Below are 20351 nucleotides of genomic sequence, written 5' to 3'. Positions count from 1 at the left end.
TTAGTGTCATTATTTCTTGGTTTAGCTTCTATTTCATTGACCTATCCTTTGAAGAAAGTGGGGTGTTGAAGTCTTCTACTACTTATGTGTAGAGATTGATGTGTGATTTAAGATTTATTAATGTTTCTTTTACAAATATGGGAGCACTTGTATTTGGGGCATAGATGTTAAGAATTGTGATGTCATCTTGGTTGAATTTTCCGTTGATTTGTATTAAGTGCCATTCCTCATCCCTTTTCATCAATTTTGGTTGAAAATCGATCTTATTAGATATTCAAATGGCTAGTCAAGCTACCTTCTTGTGTCTATTTGCTTGGAAGACCTTTTTCCAGCCTTTTATCCTAAGGTAGTGCCCATCTTTGTGGCTGAGATGTGTTTCTTGAATTCAACAGAATTTTGCACCTTGTTTATGCCTCCATTCTGTTAGTCTGTGTCTTTTTACTGAAGAGTTGAGACCATTGATGTTGAGAGAGATTAATGAGCAGCAGCTGTTAGGTCCTTTTATTTTGATGTTGGTTGTGGTAGTGTGTTTGTTTGTTAGTCTGGTTTTTGCCTTATCAAAATGAAGTTATCTATATCCTGTGTTTTCCTGAGTATAGTTAGCCTCTTTGGGTTGGAATTTTCCTTCTACTATCTTCTGTAGGTCTGTATTTGTGGATAGGTACTGTTTAAATTTGGTTTGGTCATGGAATATCTTGTTTTCTCCATCTATCATTATTGAAATTTTTGCTGGATATAGTAGTATAGGGTCTGCAAGACCTATATCTAGGCTCTTTTTGCTTTTATGGTTTCTGCTGAAAAGCTGAGTGTTATTATGATGGGTTTGCCCTTTTATATTATATTACTCTACCCTTTCCCTTTTCTGCTTTATATATACATATATATATATATATATATATATATATATATATATATATATATATATATATATGTACATTTTGTGTTTGATTATTATGTGGTGGGAGGGTTTTCTTTTCTGGTCTACTTTATTTGGTTATCTATTTCCTGTGTTTTGTGGGTATTCTGTAGGACTCTTGTATGTTTACATGCATCTCTTTCTTTAAACTGGGGAAATTTTCTTCCATGATTTTGTTGAAAATATTTTCTGGGCCTTGGAGTCAGACATCTTCTCTTTTCTCAATTCTTATTACTCTTAGGCGTTGTCTTTTCATGGTGTCTGATTTCTTGGATGTTTTGTGTCAGGATTTTTTAAAAAAGATTTAACATTTTATTTAATGGTTGCATCACATTCTTCCACTGTATCTTCTACATCTGAGATTCTTTCCTCTATCTCTTATATTCTGTCAGCAATGCTTACCTCTGCAATCCCTGTTTACTTTTCTATGTCCTCTCTTTCCAGGCTTTCCTCAATTTATGCTTTTATCATTGTTTCCATTTTTTATCTTCAGATCTTGAACCATGTTATTCATTCTCTTCACCTAATTGTTTGCATTTTCCTGGATTTCTTCCAGTGATTTCTTCATTTCCTGTCTATAGGCCTCTGTCATAGCCTCTCTAAGGTCCTCAATCTGTTTGGCTGTATCTTCCTGTATTTGTTTATGGTTTTTATTTGTTTCCTCCATTATCATCTTCATTTTGAAGGATATGAGGAAATTTTCTTGTGTTTCAGCTATGTTTGAGTTTCAGGGCTGATTGCTTTGTGATAATGGGATTCTAGAGATGCTATATTATTTTGGATTTTGTTGTTTGAGTTTTAAAAGTGGACTTTAGTCATCTCAATGTGTGGTTGTTTCTGCTTTCCTTCACTGGCCTTTGAAAGCAGCTTGTTGGTGAGTGTCTATAGGTTGAGACCTCTCACCTGCAGAGATCAGGTAACCCTTCTGTGGATCAGGCAGGTGATCTGGGTTCAAATCTGGGAACTCTCCTTGTACTGGCCAGGTGGCCTGAGGTCAGATCCACTTGTGGTCTACATCATGGCGTCTCCTCTGGGCTAGAAAGTACCAGACACTGTCATCTTGAGGCCTACTGTTTGATCTGAGACAGAGAGACAGGGTTCTAAGGTTTTCAGACCGCTCCTGCCACTGTGCCTGCTTGGACTTGTAAACTCTCCGTGGATTGACCAGATGTCCTGAGGTCAGATCCACGAGTGCCCCACACCTTGGGGGGTTTCCCATGGGCTAGCAGACTCAGATGCTAGTGCTCTGAAAGTCATAGGTCAGTCTGAAACACAGAGTCTGTGATGTAAAGCATAGATGCAGCTCACAGGCAGGCATGCATCCAGACTCTGGGGGATGGGTGCACAGAGGCAGGGACTCAAGGACCCCTCCATGGACCAGCTTGATGGCCTGAGGCCAGACTCATCAATGCTCCACACAATGCTCTCACCCATGGCACTCCAGCTCTGGTGCTCTGTACTTCTCAGGCCAGTCCCTTGGCTCAGTGCCACCATCTTGGATCTCTTAAATGTCAAGGCAAGGTTTTTATCTACTGAGCCATCTCCCCACTCCCTGAAGCTGGGTTTTGGTTTTGGTGTGAAGAGTGAACTGATCAAACTGATCATAGCCCTTAATGTTTTGCTTGTTTGTTTTGTTCTTAAACTGAGAGGATATTCATAAAAATATATTCTAAATTTGTTACCCATTTTAGTATCTTTGTGCTTTTAATTTTTCCCTTTGTAATTTTAGAAATTGTGCCTTTAAAACAAGCATACAAGACAGGAAAAGTTCTTCTGATATGAACAGTTTAAAATACTCACGAGAAACCATATGCAACTCTAAATCCCCATCAAATAAATCAAGAGAAGAATGTCTGGGAGACTGTCCTGGTTTTCTTTCCAATTGTTGTGACAAAATACTTTGACAAAAGCAACTTGGGTGGGGGTCGGGGTGGAGTGTAGGGTTTAATTTACCTCACTCATGTTGCAGCATATTGCTTCAGGAAAGTCAAAGCAGCAGAAACTTGAAGAAGTTAGACCACAGCCGAGAGACGAGAATGAGTACATCCTTGCTTACTAATTCTCAGTTCATGTTTCCACTCTCAGGCAGTTCAGGACATGAACTCAGGAAACGGCACTACTTGCAGTGAGCAGGTCTTCTTCACTCAGTTTAAAGGAGATTTAGAAGGACACAGGACAAAGGGAAAGTGAAAGCAGGCTCCCTGAAATGACAGCTTCTTGTTCTCAGAATACAGTTATCAGAAAAACAGCAAGAAAACATGGGAATGGGTGTGTTTCTAAACAAGATCAATAAGGGAAATTGGAGGACCTGGAAAGCTCCATAAAATACCTAAGATAGTGATCTGCTTAGAGTACAGCCAGTCTTAGGCTCCTCCCATCCCATCTAGAAAGGATGGAGTTATTTCCTCTTTCTTGGCAATGTGTCTTTCCTCATTCAATTCTTTGCTTGTGCCGGGGAAAAAACATGGCAATCTGCTAGACAGTAAGCACTCAGTCACATTTCTAATGAAAGAGAGTTAGAGGGATACAGGTGGGTGTGGGGGACGGGGGGCAGCAAATACTGGACTCCCTGAGATGGCAGCTTTTTCCTCCTAGGAGATATTTTCAGGAGAAAACTTTGAGAAGGCATTGGGTGGGGTGGGGCAGGATAGGGGACCCATAGGATAAAGGGGAGGACCTAGAAACTCTAAAAAGTGCACAAGCTAGCTTCCGTTTACGGGACTTTCCACCTTAGACCTCTTCCATTCCTAAGGATGAAGCTGCTTCTTTCTCCATGCTTGATCTGTCTTTCCCTACCATCCAATACTTTGTCCACCCAGGAAATGACAATTCCCATAGAAAACTGACAACACCCCTGATACATTTTAACATGACAATTTCCCACATACACGCCTAAAGGCTTCAATCTATCTAGAGAATTCCCTAGTGAGACACCCTTTTCAGATGATTCTACAGTGTTTCCAGTCAACAATCAAAATCACAGTGACACGTAAATCCAAGAGGAAATAATTCTTATATTTTTCCTATTTTGTACTGAAAACTGAGGTACAACCGGAGGAAAACACCCAAATCACGGGTAGAAGCCTGCAATGTGGCCATTGGATGATGCACGATTAAATCACAATTCAGTCCCTGAATCATAATCCAGTTCCTGATTAGGCTTTACTCCATGTAGTGTGTGGAGGCCAATTTCATCACAATACCATGAGGTTCTTGTCCTCATCTGTGGTACACTAACTGGCTCCACCCAAGTAAGAATGAAAATTTCAGGAAGTACTATCCAGAAATGTATGTTTAATGGGCTCCCCAAAGTGTTTCTGGTGAAGCTGGGGGGAAATCCATGCTTCAATAATAGATATGTACACCTTACAGGGCGGTAGGCATTTCAGAGGAAGGAGTGTTGTCTTAGGGTTTTATAAAGCAGTGGTTCTCAAACTTCCTTATGCTGTGACCCTTTAATACAGTTCCTCATATTGTGGAGATTCCTAACCATAAAATTATTTGTATTGCCACTTTATAATGGAATTTTTACTACTTTATGAATCATAGTGTAAATATCTGATATGCAAATGGTCTCAGGTGACCCCTGTGAAAGGAACAGAACTAATAGAATAAATATGTTTACATAACACACATATGATATCAAAAGGGGTTTTACTAGAGTGGCTTTCAGGCTGTAGTCTGGGAAGTTCAACAATGACATCTCCTGACAGAAAGGCAAAGAATTCAGTAGCTGTTCACCCAGAAGACTCGGTGTCTCAGTAGCCCCAATCTGGCCCTGGCATCTCCAGGGGGAATTTCTGGAAAGGCATTTAGTGTATGTTGGAATCCTGAAGGAATGTTCTACACCATTAAAGGAATGCCTTAGAGACAAGATAGATGGGCCTGTCAATGAAAGTGAGGGTAAGCAGGCAAATAGCCAAGGCTTTCTTCTTTCATGTCTTTTCACATTGGATGTCACCAGAAAGTATGGCTCGGATTTAAAGTCAGTCTTCCAACTTCAAATGATGCAACTAAGAAAATCTCACAGGTGTGCTCATTGCTTGAGCTTTAGTTGACTATGGATGAAGTCATGCTGGTAACAAAGAGTAGCCATCACAAGTCCACCCTCTTGTTAACTTGATACACAATTGCATCTCCTTATGCTTAATTTTCAGAAGAAAACAATAACCAGGTTATAAATCTGCCTAACATGAGATAACTGCCCTAAGAACAACTGCAAATTTATTACATATTTTAGAATAGGTGCAATGTACCTTGAGGAATCTGTAAGTGTTTTAGTGTCTTGTAGCTTAAATGTGAGAACACTGATATTATCTCAATTTATGCTGTATTATCTGATAGAGAAAAGAAAACACAAATAGTGCTTCATGTATGTATGTATGTATGTATGTATGTATGTATGTATGCATATGTATATAAGAGTAAATACATTCTTAAAAAATAAGGCAGAGACACTCATGTCAAATTATAACCCTCTCTTCTTAGCTGGTGTATATAATTACCTTCCTTTACTATTCATTCTGCATTTCCTCCTTCCTCCATCTCAGCAGACATTGGTACCTTCCCTGCAGGAATGACTCATAGTCTCATTTCTGAGGGGTCTGGGACCATTGTTGCCCTGCTGGTTATTATATTTTTGCATTGACTTTAACCAGAGGACATGGTAGTGCCAAAAGACACTCAAAGGCTCTCCTGCACTCCTGACATAAATTTTCATAGCTCTACTGTGGAAAATCAATCCAGCTTCTCCCTGGTAGTCTGGGCCAATCGCTCCTTCTAACACTGCTATTTATTTTCTTAGTTTACAGGGATCTGAAGCCCAAAGTGTCCAGCGGGTAGTCTCAGCTTTTAGTTTAATGGAAAGTTTGTTGTGTCCTCTGGCAGGAATTCTTCTCCATCTGGAACCCAAACTTTTAGGCCAGTAGAACAGGAAGCAAACATTTTTCTAGTGTAGTGGTTCTCAGCCTTCCTAATGCTGTGACCCTTTAATGCAGTTCCTCATGTTATGGTGACCTTAACCACAAATTTATTTCACTGCTACTTTGTAACTGCAATTTTGCTAGTGCTATGAATTTTAATGTAAATATCTGATATGCAGGATATCTGATATGCAACCCCTGTGAAAGGATCTGGGTCCCATGTGCTAGGGATTAGCTGAAATCCTTGCATTGTAAGTGAAACAATTATATTCTAGAAGACATAAAATCCCATTATAATTTGGATGTTGGCAGATTTCACTTTTGTCCTGCTGTTAGGATATAGGTCGTTAGAGCCCGGGGTACAGTTGTCCTTACCACTGTAACTTTTGAGTGTAGGAATGAGAACCCTGGGCCTGTGTTATAACATACAGTGGTTATAAATTGAGAGTGGCATGTCTTTGGATCAATACGAACAGGGATTATGGTTGGGCTCTCAAGGGACAATTATTCTAACATGAAGGAGAAAAACTCACCTGGAACAAAAGTTACTGAAACATCACAGTCATAGCACACTGTGTCACTTAGCTGTTTCTTTTGAAAAGAAGTTTGAGTTCTTCCTCAGGTCCACAGATACAGGAGGTTTTCCTCTGTGTGTTAGGACTAACTCCTTTTATTGAAGGGGATGGAGGTCACCTATGTGTCCCAGTGACTTGAACCCATCTGTTGATTTTTAGTAGTTTCACAGCCATGAGCATGCTCAAAACCACCTTGTAAAATCTCTTCCATTGAGGACTCAACTTTTTTGTAGATCCTTTTCTCCAAAGTTTTAAGAAAGACCTAGTCCCCAGGATCCATGATGCTTGGAGCCTCATCCTTTGCAGCCTTCGTTGCAAAATCTGATTGAGACATTTGGGTGAGGACCACACATGTTATGGCTTGTTATTTGGGGGCAGATCTCAAAACAGACTGGCAACCATAAGGTCTCTGGCTTCAGGGCAGTCCCATCAACACTACTTAGCATACAAGGTCAGTAAGTGGGCAGTATAGAGCTGACTCTAAAGATAGAGAACGAGTCTCAATATTAGAAAGAAAATCAGTATTCTTTAACCTTCATCTCAAGAGCTACCTGAGACAACCCAATAATTTTGTATAGTCATTAGAGAGAGCATTTGTCTTCAAGGGCCAAGCATAGTTGGAGCTGAAGACCCAGTTTCTCTTCAAACAGTGGGACATGATATTTTTCAATGATTTTTCTCATCATAGAAAGGACAGAGTCCTGGTTTTGTTGCTATTATTTATTTTTTAGGACTCCACAGAGGGCAGGTTTTTCCAGGGCTCTGGTTTCCCACAACTGTGACTGACATTGCCCTTGAGACTCCTCATCAGCCTGGGATTTCTCTAAGATAGGAGATATTTATTTGCCTGGAAGATGTACTGTTTTCAGGGCTAATATTATTATTTGGACTTATTCTTATGCCAGTAATCACTTTATCTGCACATTTTGGATTGTTACTACTTTATCTCTGTTGTTGAATACCCCAAACACAAATCTAAAAAGAAACTTGTAGTGTCTGGAGTCTCCCTTCCTCATTTTGCAGTTTTCTTCTTAGATCTTGAGCAGATTGAGTGACAAAATGTACAACTAGCAATATTTTACTGTAGAAATCTTTTTACTAACCTTTAATTGTAACAAACTTGGGTGTGTGTGTGTCCTTCTGCAGCATGCTTAGCTTTCTGGTTCTGTTCTCACTTCTTTCTATTTTCATTTTGGAATAATAATTTACTTTTATACACAACTACCACATATAGTCCCTTTCACCTAAAAACATTACTCTTTTGTCCTTTTAAAGCAAAACTGTATTCCATACCAAATCTTTCTAAATAAGATAACTATATTCCAATGAAAACACAGACATCTGAATCTGAAACACAAATGAGGTGTTTTAACAGCCCTCAGATGTTTCTTATTTGCTCTTCTTCTAAAGGTAGAATGGAAGCGTGGTAATTCTGCCTTCATCTTACTTGTTTTTGTTTGTCTTTTTTTTTCTTTCTTCATTTTCTGCTCATCTCTCCACAACAGCATGCTAACACTAACACAAGACATTTCCCCAATCTTTGGATTCCAGGAATAGCACAAAGCAGTGAGACTCCTCCCACCCAGCCACCCCAGCTGAGGGCAATTATCCACGAGGACACGAGTGCACTTGGAGAAGAAGCACTGATCTCCTGAGAGCCAGTCCATCACCCCAGGCAGTTTGTCGGTACAATAAAGATAGACCAGGGGCCACCAGACCTCTCTTTGGCTCTGGCAGCATGGCAACAGTAATTAAACACCCCTCTCTGTCCCTCACACCTCTTTAATTGGCTTATTGGAACTGGTGACCAAACTTAACTGGTGACAGCTGGAATAGCCAGGAGGATTTTCCCCTAAAACTCCAGTTACACTATGAACCAAAATAAATTTGGGCTAATGTAACACTTTCAATTGGTGTGACCACTCACCCACAAGTCAGTTTGGTAACATATAAGTGTAAGGCCCTCTCTCTCAGCCAGCCTGGGAACGTGACCCAGGCAAGCTTGGGAAAATGACCCAAAAAGAATTGACGGCCAGCTCAGCTTCAGTTTCTAAGATCAAGGTGGCCAACAGAGATAAAGAATTTCAACTAAGGTAAACAATTACCATCTGAAAATTCTCTGGAAACTCCCCAACACCCCTCTTTGCCAAGAACAGCTCCCGAGGCCAACGACCCCTACAATAGCCAATAATAATTAGACAAGCACCCCAGTGACCACCAGAGCCAATCCTAACATAGGACACGTAGCCCTTCCTAACCTTTGTGGTTTTAGGCTTTAAAAAGTCTGTAACAGTGACTCAGGGTGTGCCTCCTCCCTCCCAAGTGAGTGCTGAGGCCCCTTGACGCGCATCAGCAATAAACCTTGTGCTTTTGCATCAACACTGTGGTCCTCGAGTGGTCTCTTACGACGACCCCCTACTACCCGAGTGGACTCTAGGGTCCAACATAAGCAATATAAAGACCCAAGTACATGTAGACAATAAATATTTGCACAGACTTGCTGGAGATAGATTTGCAAACCACAGGTTTTTAAAAATTAATTTATTCAGATTTTATCTAAATTGTTATCCTATCACTATATCCTCCCATTCCCCCCTCCCTCCCACTTTCATCCTATTCCCCTCCCCTAGGTCTATGATCGAGAGTGACCCCTGCACCCCCGACTATATGGTCATAGGCTATCAAGTCTCATCTTGGTAGCCTGCTTATTCTTTCTCGTGTGCCACCAGGCCTCCCCACCAAGGGGAAGTGGTCAAATATGGGGCACCAGAGTTCATGTCAGTCAGTCTTTGCTCTTCACATAACTGTGGAGAATGTCCTGTCCATTGGCTAGATCAGACTAGGGGTTCAATGTTTGCTGCTTGTATTGTCCTTGGTTGGTGCAGTAGTTTGAGCAGAACCCCCGGGGCCAGATTGACCTGTCATGATGTTCTTCTTGTAGGTTTCTAGGACCCTCTGGATCATTCTATTTCCCCATTCTCCTATATTTCTCTTACCTACAGTCCCAATAAGATGTCCTCACATCTATCCCAATCTCCTGGTAAGTGAAGACTTTCATGGGGCATGCCCCTTGGGCTAGTGTCCAATTATGAATGAGTATATACCATGTGAGTTTTTTGTTTCTGGGTTAACTCACTCAGTATGATCATTTCTAGTTCCATCCATTTGTCCACAAACTTCGGGATTTCCTTGTTTTTAATAGCTGAATAGCATTCCATAGTGTAAATGTACAACAGTTTCTCTATCCATTCTTCAATTGAGGGACATTTAGGCTGTTCTCAGGTTCTGGCTATTATGAATAAGGCTGTTATGAACATGGTTGAGCATATGTCCTTGTGTGAAGGAGTGTCTTCTGAGTATATTACAAGGAGTGGAATAACTGAGTCTTGAGGAAGCCCTTTTCTCAGTTTTCTGAGAAAGTGCTAGATTGATTTCCAAAGTGGTTGTACCAGTTTGCATTCCCACCAGCAATGAAGGAGTGTTCCTCTTTCTACATATCCTCAACAGCATATGGTGTCTCTTGAGTTTTTTATCTTAGCCATTTCTATATGTGTAAGATGGAAGCTCAGAGTCATTTTGATTTGCATTTCTCTGATGACTAATGCATTGAGCATTTCTCTAAGTGTTTCTCAGATATTTGATATTCCTCTGTTGAGATTTCTCCATTTAGTTCTGAGCCCCATTTCTCAATTGGATTGTTTGGTTTGGTGGTGTTTAATTTCTTGAACTCTTTATATATTTTGGATATTAGACCTTTGTCTGATGTAGGGCTGCTGAAAATCTTTTCCAGGGCCATAGGCTGTCACTTTGCTCTGTTGACAGTGTCCCCTGCCTTAAAGAAGCTTCTCAGCCTCATGAGGTCCCATTTATTAATTGTTGACCTTAAGGCCTGGCCTGTTGATGTTCTGTTCAGGAATTTGTCCCCTGTACCAATGTGTTCCAGGTTCTTCCCCACTTTTTCTTCTAACTGATTTAGTGTCTCTGATTTTATGTTGAGGTCTTTAATCCACTTGGACTTGAGTTTTGTGCATGGTGATAAATATGGGTCTAATGGTATTTTTCTACATGTAGACATCCAGTTAGACTAGCACCATTTGTTGAAGATGCTATTGTTTTTTCATTGAATAGATTTGGCTTCTTTGTCAAAAATCAAGTGACCATGTGTATGTGGATTTATTTCTGAGTCTTTGATTTGATTCCATTGATCAACCAGCCTATTGCTGTGCCAGTACCATGCTGTTTTCATTACTGTTGCTCTATAGTACAGCTTGAGATCAGGTATGGAGATTCCTCTGGTGGATCTTTTATTGTATAGGATTATTTTAGCTATTCTGGTTTTTTTGATTTTCCATATGAAGTTGAGAATTGATCTTTCAATGTCTTTAAAAACTGTGTAGGTATATTGATAGGGATTGCATTGCATTTGTAAATTGCTTTTGGTAAGATGGCCATTTTTACTATATTAATTCTCCCGATCTGTGAACAAGGAAGAACTTTCCCTCTTCTGATATAATCTTCAATCTCTTTCTTTAGAGATTGAAGTTTTTCTTTTCCAAACAAGTCCTTCACTTGCTTGGTTAGAGTTATTCCTAGATATTTTATATTGGTTGTGGCTATCATGAAGGGTGTAGTTTTCCTAATTTCTTTCTCTGCATGATTGCCATTTGTATATGGAAAGGCTACTGACTTTTTTGTATCCAGCCATTTTGCTGAAGGTGTTTATCACCTGTAGGAGTTCTCTGGTGGAATTTTGGGGGTCATTTATGTATACGTTCATCTCATCTGCAAATAGGGATAATCTGACTTTCTCCTTTCCCATTTGGATCCCCTCAATCTCCTTTTGTTGTCTTATTGCTCTGGATAGAATCTCAAGAACTATATTGATGAGATATGGAGAAAGTGGACAGCCTTGCTTGGTCCCCGATTTTAGAAGAATTTCCTTGTGTATCTCTCCATTTAATTTGATGTTGGCTATTATCTTGCTGTATATAGCCTTTATTATGTTTAGTTATGTGCCTTGTATTCCTGATCTCTCCAAAATGTTAACCATGAATGGGTGTTGGATTTTGTCAAATGCTTTTTTTACATCTAAGGAGATGATGAGATGATCATGTGGTTTTTTCTTTCAGTTTGTTTATATGGTGGATTACATTGATGGATTTCCATATATTAAATCATCCCTGCATGCCTGGAATGAAGCCTACCTGGACATAGTGAATAATATCTTTGATATGTTCGTGTATTCAGTTTCCAAGTCTTTTATTGAGTATTTTTGTGTCAATGTTCATTAGAGAAATTGGTCTGAAATTCTCTTTTTTTGTTGGGTCTTTGTGAGGTTTAGGTATCAATGTGACTGTGGCCTCATTGAATGAATTTGGTAATGTTCCATCCATTTCTATCTTCTAGAGTAGCTTGAAGAATATTGATATTAGCTCTTCTTTGAAGGTCTGGTAGAATTCTGTGCTGAAACCATCTGGCCCTGGGCTCTTTTTTGGTTGAGAGACTATTAATGATTGCTTCTATTTCTGCAGGAGAAATAGGACTATTTAATTTGTTTATCTGATCTTGATTCAATTTTGACACGTGGAATCAATCAAGAAAATCATCCATTTCCCTTAGATTGTCAAATTTTGTGGCATATATGCCTTTAAAGTAGGATCTTATGATTCTTTGTATTTCTTCAGTGTCAGTTGTTATGTCTCTCTTTTCATTTCTGATTTTATTAATTTGCATAGTGTCTCTCTGCCTTTTATTTAGTTTCACTAACTGTTTGTCTAGCTTGTTGATTTACTTAAAGAACTAGCTCCTGGTTTTGCTGATTGTGTGAATTGTTCTCTTTGCTTCTAATTTATTGATTTTAGCCCAGGGTTTGACTATTTCCAGGAGTTTACTCATCTTGGGTGTTTCTGCTTCTTTTTCTCTAGGGCTTCCAGATGTGTCTTTAAGTTGTTTATATGGGATGTTTCCAATTTCTTTATAAAGGCACTCAGTGCTATGAATTTTTCTCTTAGCACTGCTTTCAATGTGTCCCACAGATTTGGGTATGTTGTTCTTTCATTTTCTTTGAATTTCAGGAAATCCTTAATTTCTTTCTTTCTTTCTTCCCTGATCCAGGTGTCATTAAGTAGAGAGTTGTTTAGTTTCCATGTGTGTGTGTGATTTTTGTTATTTCTGTTGTTGAAGTCCAGCTTTAGACCATGGTGATCTGATAGGGTACAAGGTATTATTTCAATCTCCTTGAATCTGTTGAGGCTTGCTTTGTGACCTACTATATGATCAGTTTTGGAGAAGGGTTTATGGGGTGCTGAAAAGAAGGTATCATCCTTTGTGTTTGGGTGAAAAGGTCTGTAGATATCTGTTAGATCCAATTGAGTCATGACATTGGTTAGTATCCTTATTTCTTGGTTTAGTTGCTCTTTTGCTGCCCTATCCATTGGTGAAAGTGGGGTGTTGAAGTCTCCCACTATTAATGTGTGGGGATCAATGTGTGGTTTAAGTTTTGTTAATAGTTCTTTTACAAATGTGAATGCCCTTGTATTGGGAGCATAGATGTTTAGAATTGTGATGTCCTCTTGGTTGACTTTACCTTTGATGAGTATGAGGTGACCATCTTCATCTCTTTTGATTAATTTTGGTTGGAAGTCTATTTATTATATACTAAAATGGCTACACCACCTTGCTTCTTGAGTCTGTTTGCTTGGAATACTTTTTCCAAGCCTTTTACCTTGAGGTAATGTCTATCCTTGTTGCTGAAATGTGTTTCTTGAATGCAAAAGAATGTTGGGTCTTGCTTATACATCCATTCATTTAGTCTGTGCCTTTTTATTGAAGAATTGAGACCATTGATATTGAGGGATATTAATGACCAGTGACTGTTTAGTTCCTTGTTTTTGATGTTGGTTGCAGTAGAGTGTTCATGTGGTTATGCTTTTGCAATGGTATAGTTATCTATTTCCCATGTAATTTTGGTTGTAGCTTGTCCCTTTGGTTTGGAGGTTTCCTTCTAGTAACTTCTGTAAGACCGGATTTGTGGATAGGTACTGTTTGAATTTGTTTTTGTCATGGAATATCTTGTTTTCTCCATCAATGGTTCTTGATAGCTTTGCTGGGTATAGTAGTCTGGCCTGGCATCTGTGGTCTCTTAGTTTTTTCAGGACCTTTGTCCAGGTTCTTCTGGCTTTTATGATCTCTGCTGAGAAGTAGGATTTAATTCTGATAGGTTTGCCATTATGTTACTTGGCCTTTTTCTCTTGCTGCTTTTAATATTTTTTCTTTGTTCTGTCTATTTTTTGTTTTTATTATTATGTGGCAGGAATATTTTCTTATCTGGTCTATTCTATTCGGTGTTCTGTAGGCCTCTTGTATGTTTACATGCATCTCTTTCTTTAAATTGAGGGAATTTTCTTCTATGATTTTGTTGAAGATAATTTCTGGCTCTTGGAATTGGGAGTTTTCTCTTTCCTCAATGCCTATTATCCCCAGATTTTGTCTTTTCATGATGTCCTTGATTTCTTGGATATTTGTGTCAGGAATTTTTCAGATTTAGCATTTTCTTTGATGGTTGCTTAGAGTTCTACAATTGTATCTTCTAGTGCCAAGATTTGTTCCTCCATTTCTTGGATTCTGTTAGAGAAGCTCACCTCTGTATTGCTTGCTTTCTTTTTTTAAGGTCTCTCATTCCCGTTTTCTTCTGTCTGTGCCTTTATCATTGTTTCCATTTTCATCTTCCGATCTTGAACTGTTTTATTGATTTCCTTCATCTGATTGTATTTTCCTGAATTTCTTCCAGTGCCTCTCTATAGGCCTCTTTTATGTCTTCAACCTGTTTGGTTGCATCTTCCTGCATTTCTTTATGGATTTTATTCGGTTTTTCCATTATCATCTTCATAACTAAGGATATAAGGTCATTTTCTTGTATTTTGATTGTGTTTGAGTTCTCAGGATTGTGTTCTTTGGGATAGCTGGGATCTGAAGATGCCAAATTGTTTTGCATTTTGTTGTTTGCTTTCTTATGCTGTCCTTTTGTCATTTTGATATATCTGATGTTGTGAGGTAGCTTCTGGTGTCCTTCACTGGTCATTGAGAGTGGATAGATGGTGAGTGATTATAGGTCACCTGCCCTTGCCTGTGAGGATCAGGGAGATATTTCCTGGAACGGGCAGGTGACCTAGTTTCTGCTCCAGGAGACTTTGCTCTACACCTTATGCTCTAGACTGCTTCAGCAGAGGTAGGCTTCTGCCTCATCCCATTCATGCTACCGAGGCGATTCAGACCAGTTGTGTTGGGGCCACTGTTTTATTTTCTGTCCTGACCCCTCAGGGCAGTCCAGTCTCTCCTATATGCATTGGAGACCCTGCTGGTCCATGTAAACTGACCAGGCTCGGCTTTATCTGACCAATTGTACAGGCCCTGACTGCTGTGGCCTGTTGTCAGGTTCCTGTCCTGGACCAGTCTAGATAGCGCACCTTTGGCCATTCAGTCCCTCTGAGTTGTGGCCTTTGTTCAGACCTCTTCCCTGCCCCTCAGGGCTGTACAACCTCTCCCAAGATTGTGGAGGACCCCGCCGGGCCATGAGGACTGGCCAGTCTGGGTTTTATCTGCCCAATTATGCTGGCATGGATCGTTGTGGAGGGTAAATAGCTTCCCACCTGGACCTGTTCAGACAGCATGACTGTGGCAGTTCAGACCCACTGAGTTGTGTCTACTGTTCAGACCCCCATCAAGACCCCTCAGGGCTGTCCAGCTTCTCCTAAGAGTGTGGGAGATCTTTCCGGGCTGTGTAGACTTGCCCGGCCAGGCTTTATCTGCCCAATTAAACTACAGGTTTTGTAGTTTCTATTTAGATGTATTATTGTTAGTTTTTGAAAAAGTTAAATTATTGATGGGATTACTTCCTTCATAAATAGGAAGTGATCCCTAAACCAAAACCTGTATTTCCAAAGACAAGGCTAGAAACAAGGTAGAAAACTGTAGCACCCATGCTACTAGTCTAGGCTATGGCAAGGGTCTGCAGATTGAAAAGACGACACAACAATGGGTCATTCATGCTAAGAGAATGCTGTTTGTTGGGAGTAACAGAGCTGCTTATATAGGGGAGGAACCAGCAATGGAAAAACACCTAACAGCACTGTGAAAGTCCACAAGAGGAAGCAAACCAAGGGCCAAATCATGAGATTCAAAAGAAGGAAATGAAGGCAACCAGTGGAGCACAATGTTTCAATTGCAGACAAAAACAAGTCATGTTCAACACAAGCACAGCTGCAGTTCCCCACAGAAAACTTCAGTCTTGAAAACACAGGGTCCAACTAATATGAGAAAATACAAAAACAGTAAAAAATCAAAAGCAGTGAAAATATGAGTAAACAGCAGAGAGGCCCAGCTGACGGCCTGTATTTTCTCAAGTTCTTGATTAGCCTGTTGAGAAACAGGGAGGGATTTATTTTCCCATGAGTAACTGCCCATGTGATCTTAACATGATGAGCAGAGTTCTGTATAGATTTAAATTTCTTAAGGAAGCTTGCTATGATCACACTATCTCCATAGATCCCTGTTGGTGATGTAATCCCAAGCAGCAGGCTCCTGATCATGGAGGATCTATACCCTGGATGGAAAGTCAATGTTATTTTGAGCAAATAATTCATGTTCATGTCTCACAATTTCCTTCCAGATACTGTGTCTCCCCTCCCCAGGAACACAGTGAGCAGTCAGTAACAAAGTTGGTTGTGTTTGTTTGTTTTGTTACTATCTTTTAGCTAGTCTCCCATTACCCAGACTATATTTAAGCCAGTCAGCATTGCCATGAACTATTAACCTCTTTAGAAAAAAATATTAGTACCAGACATAATGCAGTCTCTGAGGAGGCACTGTGTGGAGCAAGGAATTCCAGGGAACTGAGTTTCTCAAGAGGATTTACAAGAAACTGATGGTCTCTTGAGTGGGACAAGGCAACCCTCTCATTTGACCTCACTCCTCCTGTTTCCTGTAGTGCCATCTGGGAACTGTGACCTGGCCTCGACACCCATATAGCTCCTTTTCTGCCCCATGTACAATCCTCACAAGCCTCAGGTAAAGGAAGGGAAGACAAGGAGGAGAGAAGGAGAGAAGGGAGTAAAGAATGGAGGGAGAGAGACAAGGAAGTGAGGAGGGGATGGAGAGAAAAAAAGGACAAATAGATGAAGGGTGGAAAGGAAGTTGAGCATGGCTGCTGAGAAAGGGATGTTCTTTAGGTGAAAGGAAGAAAAATAAAGCATTCTGGACTTCCATGAGGCTGTCAGTCCTTACCCAGGACCTTCACTTGGACTTGTTTTTACAGTATGCCATGATGCATGAGCATTTTATTGCATCTGGCAGGGCTAATGGCTCATGGCAAGGTTATGTCATCACAGGAGTCTTCATGTGCTTCCTGATGTGTGATTGGCTGACAAATGCCTGCAATTTGGAGTAGCTCCTACTGGGAACCCCCCAAATTAGTAGGACCTTTAAGAGATTAGAAACAAGTTGCATCTCCTGGCTGGCTCCCCAACTGACATTGATATCAGAGTGCAGTGGGTACCTCTGGAGGGTGTCTGGGTTCTCATGTCCTGGACAGACATGTAAACAACAGCAAAAGCAGGGGCCACCTGTTAAAGATAGTATGCTTCCAAAGTGGGAAAGGAGGCCACACATAAAGACTTTGCCAGCTTAGAAGGATGTCTGCTGCACAAAAGGTGGGGCTCTTATGGCATAAAGTACAGGCTTTGGGGTCATTTGGTTGGCTCACACTTTCTACCATATATAGCCTAATGCATCACATGTCTCATTAGCACCTTAACTCTCCACCCAAGCATCTTGGTTTTAGCATTATAACAAGCCACAAGTCACCTCTTGAATGCCTTAGTGCTTGTGTCCCAGACTCCAGCTATTTCCAGTTGGCCTCCATCAGCCAGTATGGAGCCTTTGAGATATTTTTCTATTATTCTAATTTTGCAGCATTTGTGTAAGGTCCTCTGGAACTCACTGTCCACCACTCTCCTGCCTCAGTGTTACATAACATTAAACAATGACTATGCATGCTTTTATCAAAGTGGATACACTTCTTTGTAGTTACAAATTATCCAAAATTACTTGCATTACAGAAATGTCATCTTACTTTAAAGAGAACAGAACAAGAGGCTTCAGAGTGAAATCCTACTCCACATACTCCTCTTTGTGACCTAATGTGTGGTGTGCAAACTGACAAAATTAAGGTCACTTGGGACAACATCACGGATGCAGACTCTCCTGCCACTCCTATACCTACCCCTAGAAGATTTGTATGTTCCCTCAGTTTAGGGATATGACCCTCACTTTTCAGTGATGTACTCTATCTGTATATAGCAGTGCCTGTGTGTTCGGGGTTTTTACTTGTAGACATCTGGAACTTTAGATCTGGGAAGGACAGTATAATTTCAAGCATGCAAACAGATGGACCTGAGCCTTTTACAGGTTCCAGGTCAACATCAAGTGAGAAATTTGTCCAATCACTGCTTCTCTGGATCCTTTGCAAACCATCCACACAGTTTAGAGAAATTCTGTTTTGTAGGTCATAAGGGAGCTCAACTTGTCCAGATGTAAAACCCTCAGGCTCTTTCTAGCTATCAGGATTTTGCTTTCTGTTTGTATATCTGACTCTTTTTTTTTTCTCTCCCTATATACCCTTTTCTCTATAATGGTAAGAATTTGAAAAAAAATTTGAACAAAAATTTTAAATGCCATTATTAATACAGGGTAGAAATGGGTTAACTAAAACACTGCAGAAATCTTCACATGTTTATTGAAACAATATAAAGTGTGATTCTTGTTTAAAATAGTATTTATTTGTTTTTTATTTGTGTGTATGTGTGTGTGCCTGTGTGACTTTTGGTGTACATTTATGCTGGTACCTTTGGGGCCAGAAGAGGGTGCCCTGGAACTGAAAGTCCAAGAGATTGTGGCCTGCCCTCTGTGAATGTAGTAACCAAATCTATGTCCTCTGCAAGAACAGTTAGTGCTCTTAACCACTGAGCCATCTCTCCAGCCAAGGCAGTGTAATTTCTCTGACACCTTGACTGATTTTATTCCAGAGAAACATGTTTCTGAAACTCTAGTGGATAGATTTTTCATCTTCTATAGCATTATACCCTAGTACAGGCCACATGCAACTACTTAGGATTGCAGGAAACTAGGCATTCACATGGTAGCTATAATCTTACTGGCATGTGTCATACTTAGTCACTTATTAGTCAACATGTGAGCAACATAGGAAGGCCCTGGTGGCATTGGTAAGAAATGATGCCAGTCATCTAAATGGGAGATCCAGATGGCTTGGCTTGGGAAAATTAACTTTTTATTTCCCCCAAGCTGTTTTAAGCAACTATACTGGAATTTCAGTGACATTTTTTTTCAGGGTGTAAGAGGCTTGGTTAGGTTGTAATGTTCTTCACATGTGGTGGAACTTTACCTGGTCAGGAAGATTATCTTTGCCAGTTTGAATTCCCACCTTAAGAGGAAACTAACCCAAATCCTTGTGTTGTCAACTAACAATCTACCTTCCATGCTTATTGTACCAACAGTAACTTATGTAAGGGTCATGGGCACCTTGCCTGGTCTACAATGTTCCATGGGACAACATTGATAATAACTATCTTTAATTAATTATAAAGAAAAGAAATAACTTATTTGATTTTTGAAGAGAAGATAGCAGGATACACACACACACACACACACACACACACACACACACACCTAAAGAAGAAACTAATCATTTAGATGGTATTAATACCAAAGCTTTTCTTTACTTTTTTTCCTCTTTTTTGGTTTCCTACCAAGAGAATGGTCTTAACATTCAATCTGTTCTCATTTTTAAAAGAACAGATGGCTTTTAGGGACTTTTACCTCATAACTAAACACAAAATTTCTTTGCAAACAAATAAATACAAATAGCCAGTTTCAAGGTGTTAGGGTGAAAACATGGGAATGTACTAATATTGCCATGGAAATAGTGCATCTATGGAGAGCAGACACCAGTGTCCTGTTAGTTCCAATATAGAGCATGTTTCTCAAAGATCCCAAATATTGTTCTGTTCCTGGAGCTACCTAAATCCACATAAAGGGCATAAGGAGGTTCAAATAAAATGCTTTCAGGATTATGGTTGTGCTTAGCTAAGCCCTGCCATCTCAGGCTGTAGACTGTGCTGTGTTAGTTGGATACACAGAGTACAAAGCACTTTTCAGCTATGAACCAGTGATTACATTGTAATGGGACCCAGCAGTGACAGAAGTAACACCTTTCAAAGGACAGCTGGTATCCATGATGTCTTGTAAACTGTGCTGATTATTAAAGTGTAATGCACATTCAAACAAAGCATTTCTGTGAATTTGCACCCTCCTTCCCAGCTAAGGCCTGTCCTATATTAAGTCAGAGGTGGCTAGAGAGATGGCTCTGTGGTTAAGAGTGCTTGGTGCTCTTGCAGAGAACCCAGGTTCTGCTCCTGGCATCCACATCTGTCAGTTGACAACTGCCTGTAACTCCTGTTACAGGAATCCTACAGTCTCTTCTGGTCTCCACAGGTACCTGAATACACATGGGGAGTGCACATGCGTACACACACACACACACACACACACACACACACACACACACACACACACTGCATGCACCCACATTCACAAACACAATTTTAAAAATGGGAAGCTATACATAGTTTCATTGAAGGATACTCCTATATTTTAAAATCCACAAGGTTTTTGGTTATTTCTTCTTGTTTTTCATACTTTCCTTAATGTGGTAACACCCTGCTTATCAGTTGGCACCACTAAGTAACAACTGGCATCTTTTTAGCCTTCTCCCTTCTATACCATAACAGAAACATGTAGGCTAAATAAGTAGAGTTTTAATGAACAAAGGTCTCATCATTGCATACAAACCCCAATGATAAGTAT

This window comes from Acomys minous (assembly GCF_964271855.1).
Source record: "Acomys minous genome assembly, chromosome: 8".
Classification (NCBI taxonomy): domain Eukaryota; kingdom Metazoa; phylum Chordata; class Mammalia; order Rodentia; family Muridae; genus Acomys; species Acomys minous.
This window is presented reverse-complemented; position numbering follows the sequence as displayed.